Raw genomic sequence first — 13723 nt, forward strand, 5'->3', positions numbered from 1 at the left:
CTGCTTCCCCCCTCTCTGTCTGCCTGCCTCTGCCTACTTGTGATCTCTGTCTATCAAATAAATTAAAAAAAAATCTTAAAAAAAAAGAATACAAAAACTGAAATGAAAAATACATCAGAGGAAATCAGTTGTATATTGGAGGATATGGAAGAACAGATCAGTGATCTGAAAGACAGGGTAATGGAAAGCACCCAAACTGAACAGCAAAAAAGGAAAACAAAAAACAAAAAACAACAAAAAAAGGAGGTTAGCTTAGAGGATCTCTTGGATAACAAGTAAACAAACATTTGCACTATATGGGTGCCAGAAGGAGAACAGGGAAAGAATGGGACAGAAAAGGTATCTGAAGAAATAAATAGCTTAGACCTTCTCTAATCTGGGGAAGAGAACAGATACCAAGGTTCAGGAGGCACAGAGCATTCCAAACAAAATGAACCCAAGGAGATCTACACCCTAACATGTAACAATTTTATTTTATTTTTTTAAAGATTTTATTTATTTATTTGACAGAGATTACAAGTAGGCAGAGAGGCAGGCAGAGAGAGAGAGAGAGAGAGGGAAGCAGGCTCCCTGCTGAGCAGAGAGCCCGATGCGGGACTCGATCCCAGGACCCTGAGATCATGACCTGAGCCGAAGGCAGCGGCTTAACCCACTGAGCCACCCAGGCACCCCACATATAACAATTTTAAAAATATATCTGTAAAATTAGTTATGGGGACTCACAACATAAAAAGGTGTGAAATATGACAGCATACACATAAAATGTGGCAGGAGGAGTAAAAATGAAGTTCTTTTAGAATATGTTTGACTTTAAGTGACCATCAATACAGACTGCTATATACTTAGGATATTATGTATAAACCACATGGTAGCCACAAACCAAAATCCTATAAAAGATACTCTAAAAATAAAGAGGAAGAAAGCCAAGTATAGCACTAAAGAAAGTCATCAATCGCAAGGAAAGAGAGCAAGAGAAGAAAGAGGAACAGGACACTACAAAAGCAATCAGAAAACAATTAACAAAATGGCAATGAGTACATACCTATCAATAACTATTTTAAAGACAAGTGGTCTAAATTCTCCAGTCAAAAGACATAGGGTGATGGCAAGGATGAAAAAATAAGACCTACATAGCCAAGTATATGCTGCATACAAGAGATTTAGTTCAGACCTAAAAACACTTATAGACTGACAGTGAAGGGATAGAAAAAGATATTCATGTAACAGAAACAAGAAAAAGAAAAAAAAAAAGCCATGGTAGCAATACTTATATCATATAAAATGAACTTCATTTTTTATTTTTATGTATTTTGTTTTTTGACATTTTTAAAATTAAAATTCAACTAATAATCATAAAATAAACTTTAAAACAAAGTCCGCAGGGGAACCTGAATGGCTCAGTCGATTAAGTGCCTGACTCTTGATTTTGGCTCAGGTCATGATCTCAGGATCATGAGACAGAGCCCTGCATTAGGTGCCCTGCTCAGTAGGGAGTCTGCTTGAGATTCTCTCTTTCCCTCTTCCTCTGACCCACATCCCTGATCTCTCTCACTCTCAAATAAATAAATACATCTTTAAGAAATAAGATTCTCTCTCTCCTCTTTCCCACCACTCTCTCTCTTAAAAAAACAAAACAAAACAAAACAAAAAAGACCACAGCAAGAGACAAATAAGGGTATTACATAATGATCAATTCAACAAGAAGATACAGTATTGTATATCTGCACTCAATATTAGAGCATCTAAATACATAAATCAAATATTAATATACATATAGAGAAAAATTGACAGTAATGCAATAATAGTAGGGGACTTTAACACCACATTTACATCAATGAATAGATTATCCAGGCAGAAAATCAACAAGGAAACTATATCTTTGAAAGACATAATAGATCAGATGGCCTTAACAAATAAATACAGAACATTCCCTCCAAAAACAACAGAATACACATTCTTTTCAAGTGCACATGGAAGATTCTCCAGGATAGATCACATGTTAGGTGACAAAACAAGTCTCAATAAATTTAAGGAGCTTTAACTCATATCAAGTATCTTTTCTGACCACAATGGTATGAAGCTAGAAATCAATCACAAAGAAGAAACTGGAAACAACACAAACACATGAAGACTAAATAACCAATGAGTCAATGAAGAAATCAAAGGAAATTAAAAAATACAGGGAGACAAATGAAAATTAAAACACAACAGTCCAAAATCTCACCACAAAATAACAGGAAGATTTTAAACAATCTAACCTTACACATAAAAAAACTAGAAAAAGAAGACTGAACCGCAAAGTTACTTAAAGGAAGAAAATTATCAGAGCAGAATTAAGGGCCACCTTGTTGGCTCAGTGGTTAGGCATTTAACTCTTGATTTTGACTCAGGTCATGATCTCAGGGTTGTGAGATGGAGCCCCAGGTTGGGCTTTGCTGAGCAGGGAGTGTGCTTAAGATTCTCTCCCTCTGCCCAATCCCCCTCAAATAAATAAAAATATCTTTTTTTTTTTAGAAAGATCAGATCAGAATTAAATGAAATAGACAAAAAAAGAAAGAAAAGATCAAGATCTAGCTCTTTGAGAAGAAACAAAATTGATAAGCATTTAGTAAGATTTGTCCAGAAAAAAAGAGAGAGGACATGAATAAATAAAATAAAAAATGAAAAAGGAGACATAACAAGCAACACAACATAAGTGCAAAAGATTGTAAGAGACTACAATGAAAAATTACATGGGAAAAAACTAGACAACCCAGAAGGAATGGATACATTCCTAGGAGTATACAATTTTCTATACCAAATCAGGAAGATGTAGAAAATCTGAATAGACTGATTACTAGTAATGATATTGAATTAGTAATCAAAAAACTCCCAAGAAACAAGAGCCATCCCACATTCGTGGATTAGAAGAATTAATATTGTTAAAATGTCCATACTATCCACAGCAACCTATAGATTCAATGCAATCCCCATTAAGATACTAATAGCATTTTTCACAGAACTAGAACAAATAATCCTAAAATATGTATGGAACCCCAAAAGACCCTGGGTAGCCAAAGCAATAATCAAAAGAAAAATAAAGCTGGAGGTATTACAATCCCAGATTTAAAGATATACTATGAAGTTGTAATAAAACAGTATGGTACTAGCACAAAAATAGATCAATGGCAAAGAATGGCCCAGAAATAAACCTATTCTTATATAAGGCAAATTAATCTACAACAAGGAAGGCAAGAATGTATAATAGGGAAAAGAGAGTCTATTCAATAAATGGTGCTGGGAAAACTGAACAGCTGCATGCAAAATAATAAAATCGGATCACTTTCTTAGACCATACATAAAAATAAACAAAAATGGATTAAAAATCTAAATGTGAGGGGTGCCTGTGTGGCTCAGTCCTTCAGCGTCTGCCTTCGACTCTATTCCAGAGTCCTGGGATAGAGCCCCGCTTTAGGCTCCCTTGCTCAGCGGGGTGCCTGCTTCTCTCTCTGCCTGCTTCTCCCTCTGCTTGTATTCTCTCTCAATAAAATATTTTAAAAGATCTTAATGTGAGACCCCAAACAGTAAAACTCCAAAAGAAAATACAGGCACTAATCCCTTAGGTATCAATCTTAGCAACATTTTTCTAAATATGTCACCTTAGACAAGGGAAACAAAAGCAAAAATCAGCTATTGGGATTACACAAAAATGAAAAGTATTTTGCCCAGAGAAGCCATCAACAAAATAAAAAGGCAACTTACCAAATGGGAGAAGATATTTGCAAATGATATATCCAAAAAGGGATTACTATCCAAAATATATGAAGAACTTAAACAATTCATCATAAAAAAACCCTGAATAATCTAATTAAAAATGAGCAGAGGAACTGAATACACACTTTTTTCCAAGGAAGAAATACAGATGACTAATATACATGAAAAAATGCTCAACATCACTAATCATCAGGGAAATGCAAATCAAAACCACAATGAGATATCACCTCACATGAGTCAGAATGGCTAGTATCAAAAAGACAAGAAATAACAAGTGTTGGTGAGGCCATAGAGATAAAGGAACACTTGTGCACTGTTGGTAGGAAAGTAAAGTGGTACAGTCACTGTGGAAAACAGTATAGTGGTTCCTCAAAAAATTAAAAGTAGAAATACCATGTGCTCCAGTAATTCCACTACTGAGTATTTGCCCAAAGAAAAGGAAAACACAGTTTAAAAAGATATATGCATTTCTGTGTTTATTGCAGCATTATTTGCAATAGCCAAGATATGGAAGCAACCCAAGTGTCCATCAATAGATGAATGGATAAGGAAGATATATATATTTTCCTCTCTCTTTATATATATAAAGAGAGAGAGAGAGAGAATATTACTCAGCCATTAAAAAAAAAACCATGGAACTCCTGGGTGGCTCAGTCAGTTAAGCATCCAACTCTTGATTTCAGCTCAGGTCATGTTCTCAGGGCTGTAGGATCAAGCCCTATGTCAGGTTCCATGCTCAGCGGGGAGTCTGCTTGAGATTCCTTCCCTCTCCCCCGCCCCTCCCCTGGCTCACTCTCTTTCAAATAAATAAATAAATCTTAAAAAAAAAAAAAAAAGAGCTTGCCATTTGTGACAATAAGGATAGACGTAGAGAGTATTGTGCTAGGTGAAATAAGTCAGCAAGAGAAAGAAAGACAAATACCTTATGATTTCACCTATATGTGGAGTAAAAAAAAAAAAAAAAGAATAAACAAATAAACAAAGCAGATAGAGATCCATGAATACAGAGAACAAACTGGTGGTTGTCAGAGGGAACAGTGGGGGGGCTATTGAACAAAAAGGGGCTAAGGGGAGTGGGAGGTACAGGCTTTCTTTTATGGAATGAGTGAGTTACAAGGATGGAAGGTACAGGATAGAGAATATACTCAATGGTATTACAATAGGGTTGCATTGTAACATTTGGTAGCTATACTTTTAATAAGAATAGCATAATGCATAGAGTTGTAGGAATCACAATGTTATACACTTGAAACTAATGTAATATTGTGTGTCCGCTATACTTCAAAAAAATGATGGCTTAGATGTATACTTGATGACATAGATACAATAGATTGGATTGAGTTCTCTAAGGAGCATATATAAAACACTATATTAACATTTTTTACACATTCATAATGAACGTGTATTACTTTTTATAATAAGAAAAAACTAGTCATATTGTGGATAAAAGATAAATGAGCAAAGGACTGAGATCATTCACAAATGAAAAAAAAAGAGATCAATAAATACACGAAAAATGTCCAACCTTGCCAGTCATCAAGATGCTGCAAATTAAAACAACATTGATGGAGCGTCTGTGTGGCTCAGTGGGTTGAGTCGGCCTTCAGCTTAGGTTATGGTGTCATGGTCCTGAGATCGAGCCCCGCAACAGGCTTTCTGCTCCGTGGGGAGCCTGCTTCCCCCTTTCTCTCTCTGCCTGCCTCTCTGCCTACTTGTGATCTCTCTCTGTCAGATAAATAATTAAAATCTTGAAAAAAAAAAACCAACAACATTGAAATACCTTTTTTTAAAATTGAAAAAGATTTCTTTGTGAAATTTTTTAAATTTTTTTAAAAGATTTTATTTATTTATTTGACAGACAAAGATCACAAGTAGGCAGATACACAGTCAGAGAAAGAGAGGAGGAAGCAGGCTCCCTGTGGAGCTTAGAGCTCAATGTGGGGCTTGATCCCAGGACTCTGGGATCATGACCTGAGCTGAAGGCAGGTGCCCCCCAAAATTTCTTTAAATGTTACTGTTCAATGTTACGGAGCATGTGAAATATCACTGCCATGTTGCTGGTGAGAATATAAGCTTGTACAGACTTTTTGAAATCAATATTAGGAACATTAAAATTTTTATACTTGTCCTAATACTTTCCCACCTGAGAATTTATTCCAAGGAAATAATTTAGGGTATAGGTAAGGATATTTACTGTTATGTCATTTAAAAATATTGAAAGCTGGAGGCAATCTGAATGTTTGTTGTTAGGAAAATGATTAATTGCAGTGTAGCCATGTAGTGGATATAACTATTAAAAACAGGCATTTGTTTCAAAGTATAAGAACACGAGGAACACGAGAAAATGTTCTTTGTCCAGTTAAAAATGTATGTTGCAGAATTGCTTATTTATTATGATCCTAACTATGGAAAACACGTTTAATAAACACTAGAAAGAATTAGGCTGAAGCCATCTGAGTCTGGACATTTCTGTACTTTTCCCATTTTAAACAATAAGCTAAAAGCATAAAGCAATTTTTTAAAAAAAGTTAAAACTAAAAAAATACTATGGATCTGAATATTACCCTGTAAGTGAGCTCTGTTACTTCCCTCTGGTGGCTTTCTATAAAAAAATTTAAAAAACAGAAAAAATTAAAAAATGCATACATATGAAATGGGTAAATAGGGGTGAGGAGATAACAGTTTAGGAGTTTGGCAGGGGCGACAGAATCTGCCCAGTTAGGGTTGCTAATTATTCTTGGATTGAGGGCTTTCCAGGACACAGAACTTTCTACTTCAAATCCAGGACAGGAACTGGTAAAGGCAAGTGAGACTATCACAAAGAAGGTCGGTTTAAGAAGCCCGTCTGAGTAAGTAGTTTGGGACTTTAACCAGGAAACAGCCCTGTGTTCTTTTACAGGGTTAACTTGGGTGTTCTTTAAAGTTGAAGTGGTCAGTATCACTGCTTCACAGTAGATCTGGAGGCTCCCTGTTAGCAAGGCAATCAAGTACTTTTAATTCACGTGCTGTCACAGACAAAAGAAGTTGCACAATGAGACCTACTTACTACTCTGTTATTCCAAATATCACTTAGTAGGGTGGATTACTTAGAAAGGAGGCGGGACTTTCATGACTAGCCTGGCAATCTCCTGTGTGTTGAACTTCTAAGAGTCTGTTTGCCTCTAGGATAATATGTGTATGCAAATGTTCTCCTCTGAAGATTATACCCATTATTTTATGACGTTATTATCAGTCTTAATTATGGGGTTGCAGATGTGCCCAGAGGTTCCCTTGACGGCAAATCATACAAACGTAAATTGTGGTCATTTAGAACTCTTTCTACTTTAGTGGCTAGGCGCCACCTCAGATAGGTGTCACTGACCCTCTCCCAACCTTTTTTTTTTTGAGGGGGGCATCAGTAGGGCCTCAGTGAGACTGTGATGTCACAGACATAAAAGACTAAATAGCTTTTTAGAGGTGCCTCACTTCCTGGTTAGCTCACATTCCTTCCATGAAATCAGGTATAGTCATCCTACATATACTTGCTAGCGTGCTGGAAGGATTATGAAGAGTAGGTCTTTCAAGAATTTTGAGCAACACTCCATATCAATGTCTATGAATTTGCTTCATTGCTTCTACTCATCACCCATTACAACTGCCCACCCCCTGTCCCCAGGCTTTCTTTAAGACACTGTGAGTCTTGGGATGCCTGGGTGGCTCAGTCAGTTAAGTGTCTGCCTTTGACTAAGATCGTGATCCCATGGTTCTGGGACTGACTCCCACATCGGGGACTCCCTGCTCAGTGGGGAGCCAGCTTCTCCCTCTGCCTTCTGCTCCCCCTGCTTGTGCTCTCTCTCTGACAAATACATAAAAGTTTAACAACAACAACAACAACAAAAAGACATTTGTGAGTCCCTTAAACCCATTATGAAGGCTTATAGAAGTTCGCTCCATCAAGCTAGGCATAAAGGATTTTTTAGTCCAGCTCCCTCAGTTAAATCTCTATATTGACAAGTCCTTCCCTTAGGGGAAGAGGAGAGTGAGAGAGAAAGAAGATTTGACATTTATTGAACACCCTCTATGTGTCAGACACTGAGCAAGATACTCTATTTCTGTCATTTAAGTCCCACAAACATCCTTTATGCTCATATTGTGGATAAGGAAACCGAGGTGCTAATTACTTAGGTAACTTATTCAAGTTCCTCAGTTAATAAGGAGGAGAGTGAAGAGTCTGGCTTATAAAAATGTATGCTCTTTCCACTCTCCTCAAACAGCCACACGGGTCTTCCTCTCTGCTTGCCTTTCTTCTCCCTCTCACCTCCCTCCTCTCCTCTCTCTCTTTCCTTCCTCCTTCCACCAATATTTTAGAATTATAGAAGGCTATTAGAGAGTACAAAGAAGGCTCTGAAGGCTTCTATCAGGGGAAACAGGTCTCGTATAGGAGGCGGCAGAAGGTTCTAGAGGAAATGACATACCAAAGGATGAGTAAGAAATAACCAGGTAGAGGAAAGAAGGTGGAGTGGCCGATTTGGGCAGAGTAAACAGCATGAAAAGAAGGCCCCAGTGTATGGAGACCGGGTATCTGACGAACAAAAGAGATGAAGTGTAGACAGTAAAAGGGAGGAGAGAAATGTGGCTGGTGCAGGAGACAGGGACAAGGACAGCAAGTGTTTGCAGCGGGGCGAGAGGATTCTGGCCCTTCCCTGAATGCAACTCCCCTCACCTGAAGCACTAAGGAAGAGGAGCATTTTCAGTCTTTACAGAGAAAAGATTTTTTCTCTTCAGAGCAGTATTTTTTTTTTAAAGATTTTATTCATTTGTCTGAGAGAGAGAGAATAAGGGAGCAGAAGCCCGGCGAGCAGCAGAGGGACAGGGAGAAGCAGAGTCCATGTTGAGCAGAGAGCCCGAATTCGGGGCTTGAACCCAGGACCCAGGTTGAGTAGACACTCAATCAACTGAGCCTCTCAGGGGCCCCTAGAGTATTATTTTTTAAAATGAAGGCCTTATTGGCACTTTGGAGGTGATCATTCTTCTTTTAGGGCTGCTCTGTACTGAGCTCCCACCATGGTCTCTAGGTCCTCAATGCCAGGAGCACCTTCCCAGTCAGGCAGTGCGGTGATGACCAAGAACACACCACAGTTTCTGCAACCCTCTGCAGTGGCCTTGCCTCCTACTGAGAACCATTGCCCTCGCTGGGGTTGTAGTTGGTGTCCTTGTCACCAACTTCATGACCAGACTCTCGTCTTCATCTACCAATAGCCAAACTCCTCTTTTGGTGGATGTCCTTCCCTGTACATACCCTAATGGTTGAGGTTTGTGTCTATGACCTACTGGGAACATTTCTAATTCCATGAGATAACTGCTGAGTCTCTGCTATACGCCACAGTTGGGAGTTCAGAGAGGCTAGTGACAGAGACAGAGGCGAAACAATTACCTATAATACAGTGGGGAAAGTGCAGCCTAAGATGCTTGTCCAGGAATTGGAGGTAGCGGAGGAGGTGATGGCTTCTCTTGGCCAAGGAGGCAGAGAGGACAGCAGCACATTATATGGAGACAGCAAACACAGGTGAGTGTGGACAGCTGTGGATAGCCTGGCATTGTTGAAGCATGAATTTCAAGTCCAGGTGTGGCAGGAAGACAGGTTGGAGAGGTAGGCGGCCCACACAGCTCACAAAGGGCCCCACATGCCAAGCAAAGAAGCTTAGATAATATGCAAAATAATCTCCCAAATGTGTTCTGCTTGCAAATCTTCAATCATCCTGACATGGTAATATCTGAATGAGGCGTATAAGAATTTTCTGGACAACTATATAGATGAGGTTATTGCAGCGGGACCGAAGTTTCTCTCTGATTCTTAACCTCAATTATGAAGTTCTTGTGTGCCTTGGAGGATTTTAAAGTTTCTTTTCATGTATGTTTTTTAACACCTTTATTGAGCTGCAACTGACATAATAAATAGCACGTAAAGTACACAACTTATCAAGTTTGATGTTTCTGTGACATACATCTGCGAAATAAGCACCACAATCAATATATCCGTCAATCCGAGGGAGGTGGGCGGGGGATGGGTTAGTAAGGAGGGCGCTTGTTGGGATGAGCACTGGGGGTTCTATGCAGGTGGTGAATTAGCCAGCTTCTGTTCCTGAGAGCAGTATCTCACTGTTTGTTAACTAACTATAATTTAAATAAAACTGAAATGAATAAATAAAAAAAAATCCATCAATACTGAAAACATTCTTATGCCCCTTGGTCATTCTTCCCTGGACCTGCATCCCAACCTCAGGCAACCAGTGACTTGCTTTCTGTCACTATGTATTACTTTGCATTTTGTAGAATTTTATATAGATGTGTACTTTTTTTGGCTTATTTCAAATGGCATAATTATTTTGAGATGCCTCTAGGTGGTTGCATGCATAAGTAGCTATCATTTATGGTTTTTTATTTTTTAAAATAAATTTTATTTATTTATCTGAGAGAGAGAGATCGAGAGAGCACTGGTGAGTGAGTGGGCAAGGGAAAGGCCAGAGGAGGTTGGCAGAGGGGAGGGAGAGGCAGAAGCAAACTCTGCACAGACCATGAGCCCCACAGGGGGCTCGATCTCACAACCTTGAGACGAGGACTTTGAAACCAAGAGTCGGTCACTTAACTGACTGAGCCACCTAGGTGTCCCAATCATTTATTGTTTTTTTAAACCTTCTCCATTTGTGGTATGTCCTCCTATAGTATTTACTGTATCTCAACAAGGTTGCTCCATGAGATGACAAAGCTCCATTTTAGGAAGGGTTTGGGGGATAATGGGCACAAGAGATACTAACTGGGGAAGAAATGATGAGGCATAGGTCCTGGTTTTCTAAAAATTCTCCAAAATATAAAATAGGGTACTGTGATAAGCAAAATAATGGCGCCCAAAGTTACCTACATCTTAATCCATAGAACCTATGAAAATGTCACTTTACAGGTCACAAGAGACTGTGCAGGTGTGATTAAGTTAGAGATCTTGAGGGGAGGAGGTTATCCTGGATTATCTAGATAGACCCATTTTTGTAATCGCAGAGGTCCTGTGAAGTGAAAAAGGGAGGTTTGAATGTCAGAGTCAAGAGGAGATTTGAAGATGGTGGGGCACCTGGGTGGCTCAGTTGGTTAAGTGTCTGCCTTCGGCTCAAGTCATGATCTTGGGATCCTGTGACTGAGCCCCACATCGGGCTTCCTGCTTGTGTGCTCACTTCCTCTCTCTCTCTCTGATAAATAAGTAAAATCCTTATAAAGAAAGAGAGAGAGAGTAAAGACATGATGTTGCTTTGAAGATAGAGGAAGGGTTACCAGCCAAGGAATGTAGATCACCTTTAGACACTGGAAAAAGCAAGGGAATGGATTCTCCTTTAAAGCCTCCAGAAGGAATGCAGGCTGCTGTCACCTTGATTTCAGCCCACTGAGATCCATTTTTGGACTTCTGACATCCAGAACTGAAAGATAATTAATTTGTGTTGTCTTAAGCCACTAAGCTTGGGAGAATTGCCTACATCAGGAATAGCAAATTAATTACTAGTCCTGTGTATATGTGTGTATCTGGTGTGTGTGTGTGTAGATATCTACCTATCTATCTATCTGTATGCATGTATGTATGTATCTGTTGAGTCTGACTACTTTTATTTCTTCTTTCACTATGTGACATGTGGTCTTATAGGAGCAGAAGCAAGCTGGCTTTGGAATCAGACTGAGCTGTCCTAGATGTTCCACTAGGCTTGTTTCCTTAGCCTATAGCAGGGAAAGAGTATTGATCAGGGACCAAGGAGAGGATTGATGAGATGAAATATCCAAAGGGCCCAGCACATAGTGCGCCCTCCATAAACCTTGTTTTCTTCACTTTCCACCTAATTCTAGAATCCAAGGGACTGAATCTGCATGGCTAGTGACCCTTTGTGTAATTTTGGCTAAATTGCTTTCTCTCTTTCAATCTGATGAGGTTAAGGGAGATACTTATTAAGTCTCTGAGAGTGTTTAGTTAGAGTTTGTAATGTGGTTGAATACTCTTGGTTAAAAAGTGTTATTTAGTTCATCATCACTAGCCATTGGGGAGATTCAAATTAAAACCAAATTGAGATACTACCTTGCACCAGTTAGAGTGTCCAAAATTAGCAATACAGGAAACAACATGTGTTGGAGAAGATGTGGAGAAAAGGGAACCCTCTTACACTGCTGGTGGGAATGCAAGTTGGTGTAGCGACTTTCGAGAACAGTGTGGAGATTCCTCAAGAAATTAAAAATAGAGATTCCCTATGACCCTGCCATTGCACTACTGGGTATTTACCCCAAAGATACAGATGTCGTGAAAAGAAGGACCATCTGTACCCTGATGTTTAGAGCAGCAATGGCCACGGTTGCCAAACTGTGGAAAGAAGAACCAAGATGCCCTTCAACGGATGAATGGATAAGGAAGATGTGGTCCATATACACTATGGAGTATTATGCCTCCATCAGAAAGGATGAATACCCAACTTTTGTAGCAACATGGACGGGACTGGAAGAGATTATGCTGAGTGAATAAGTCAAGCAGAGAGAGTCAATTATCATATGGTTTCACTTATTTGTGGAGCATAACAAATAGCATGGAGGACAAGGGGAGATGGAGAGGAGAAGGGAGTTGAGGGAAATTGGAAGGGGAGGTGAACCATGAGAGACTATGGACTGTGAAAAACAACCTGAGGGTTTTGAAGGGGCAGGGTGGTGGGTATTAAGTAGGGCATGTATTGCATGGAGCACTGGGTATGGTGCAAAAACAATGAATTCTGTTACGCTGAAAAGAAAAAAAAAAGTGTAATTTAGCTGCAAAGCACTGTTATCTTTTGAGTAGGTAATTATTTCCTGGCCTAAATTGTTTAGCGCTGTCTTGAGTTTCCATTTCTGAGGTGGTGATATTGCTTGAGTGATGAAGAAATACTTCATCTGGGTATTGTGTGCCTTAATTAATGTTTATGAAGCCTCCACAAGCCAATCATAATAGGCTGGGTGCTGAGCATTATCTTCCTTTTGTATGGCTGTCACTTCTAGGATTTTTTTTTTTTAAGATTTTATTTATTTATTTGACAGACAGAGATCACAAGTAGGCAGAGAAGCAGGCAGAGAGAGAGAGGAAGGGAAGCAGGGCCCCTGCTGAGGAGAGAGCCCGATGTGGGCTTGATCCCAGAACCCTGAGATCATGACCTGAGCCAAAGGTGACTGGGCCACTGAGCCACCTAGGCACCCTCACTTCTAGGATTTTAATCAAGCAAGCTAAATTGTCCAATAAAAATTGGCATTTCAGCATTATATTAGATGATATTTATATCATAGTCATGTTGGGGGGAGTCTCTGGGCTTTTTATAAAGAAAGGGGTTAAGAAAGTGGTGCTATTATATTTCTACAAGGATATAATTTATATTCTGGCCCATCTTATCTCTGGGCGTTGCCAAACTTAAGCAAGAAAGTTTAGGGAAAGGAAAAATGTTATTTTTAAAAAATTCTTTAAAAACTTCTAACTTCTTTTGATCAACGTTCTTTAAAATTTGTGATTAGAATTATTTTTAGGAAATCAATTGGCAGGAGTTTTCTGTTTCCAAAGTACAGCAAAGGTCTGTGGTTTACAGCATAAATTAGATAATCCAAGATGACTGCCTGGTTGTGTCAACAGGAAAATTAGATAAAGAGACAGCACTCACCCCCAAAAGAACGGGAGCACCAAGCAAAGGCTGCTGGTAAAACACAGGGAAGAAACCTCTCCAAATACTAGTTCACTCACAGTTTCAAAAGCTTTTTGCTTGGATTTTTCAAATAGTTTCAGGACAAATAATTTGGAACAGGTGGTCCTCAGACTCATGCACAGGCCTACATCTCCAAGATGGGCTGTAAATAATACACCCATATGGGTCTCGAGGGAGCACTGGGTTGATTTGTTGTTCTAACACAGGGCCTCTTCTGCCAATCCACAGCAGGAGGAAACCAGACAGCCACGATG

This window comes from Mustela putorius, unplaced genomic scaffold, assembly GCF_011764305.1.
Source record: "Mustela putorius furo isolate JIRA1106 unplaced genomic scaffold, ASM1176430v1.1 tig00000585_pilon_pilon_pilon, whole genome shotgun sequence".
In the NCBI taxonomy this organism is placed as follows: Eukaryota; Metazoa; Chordata; class Mammalia; order Carnivora; family Mustelidae; genus Mustela; species Mustela putorius.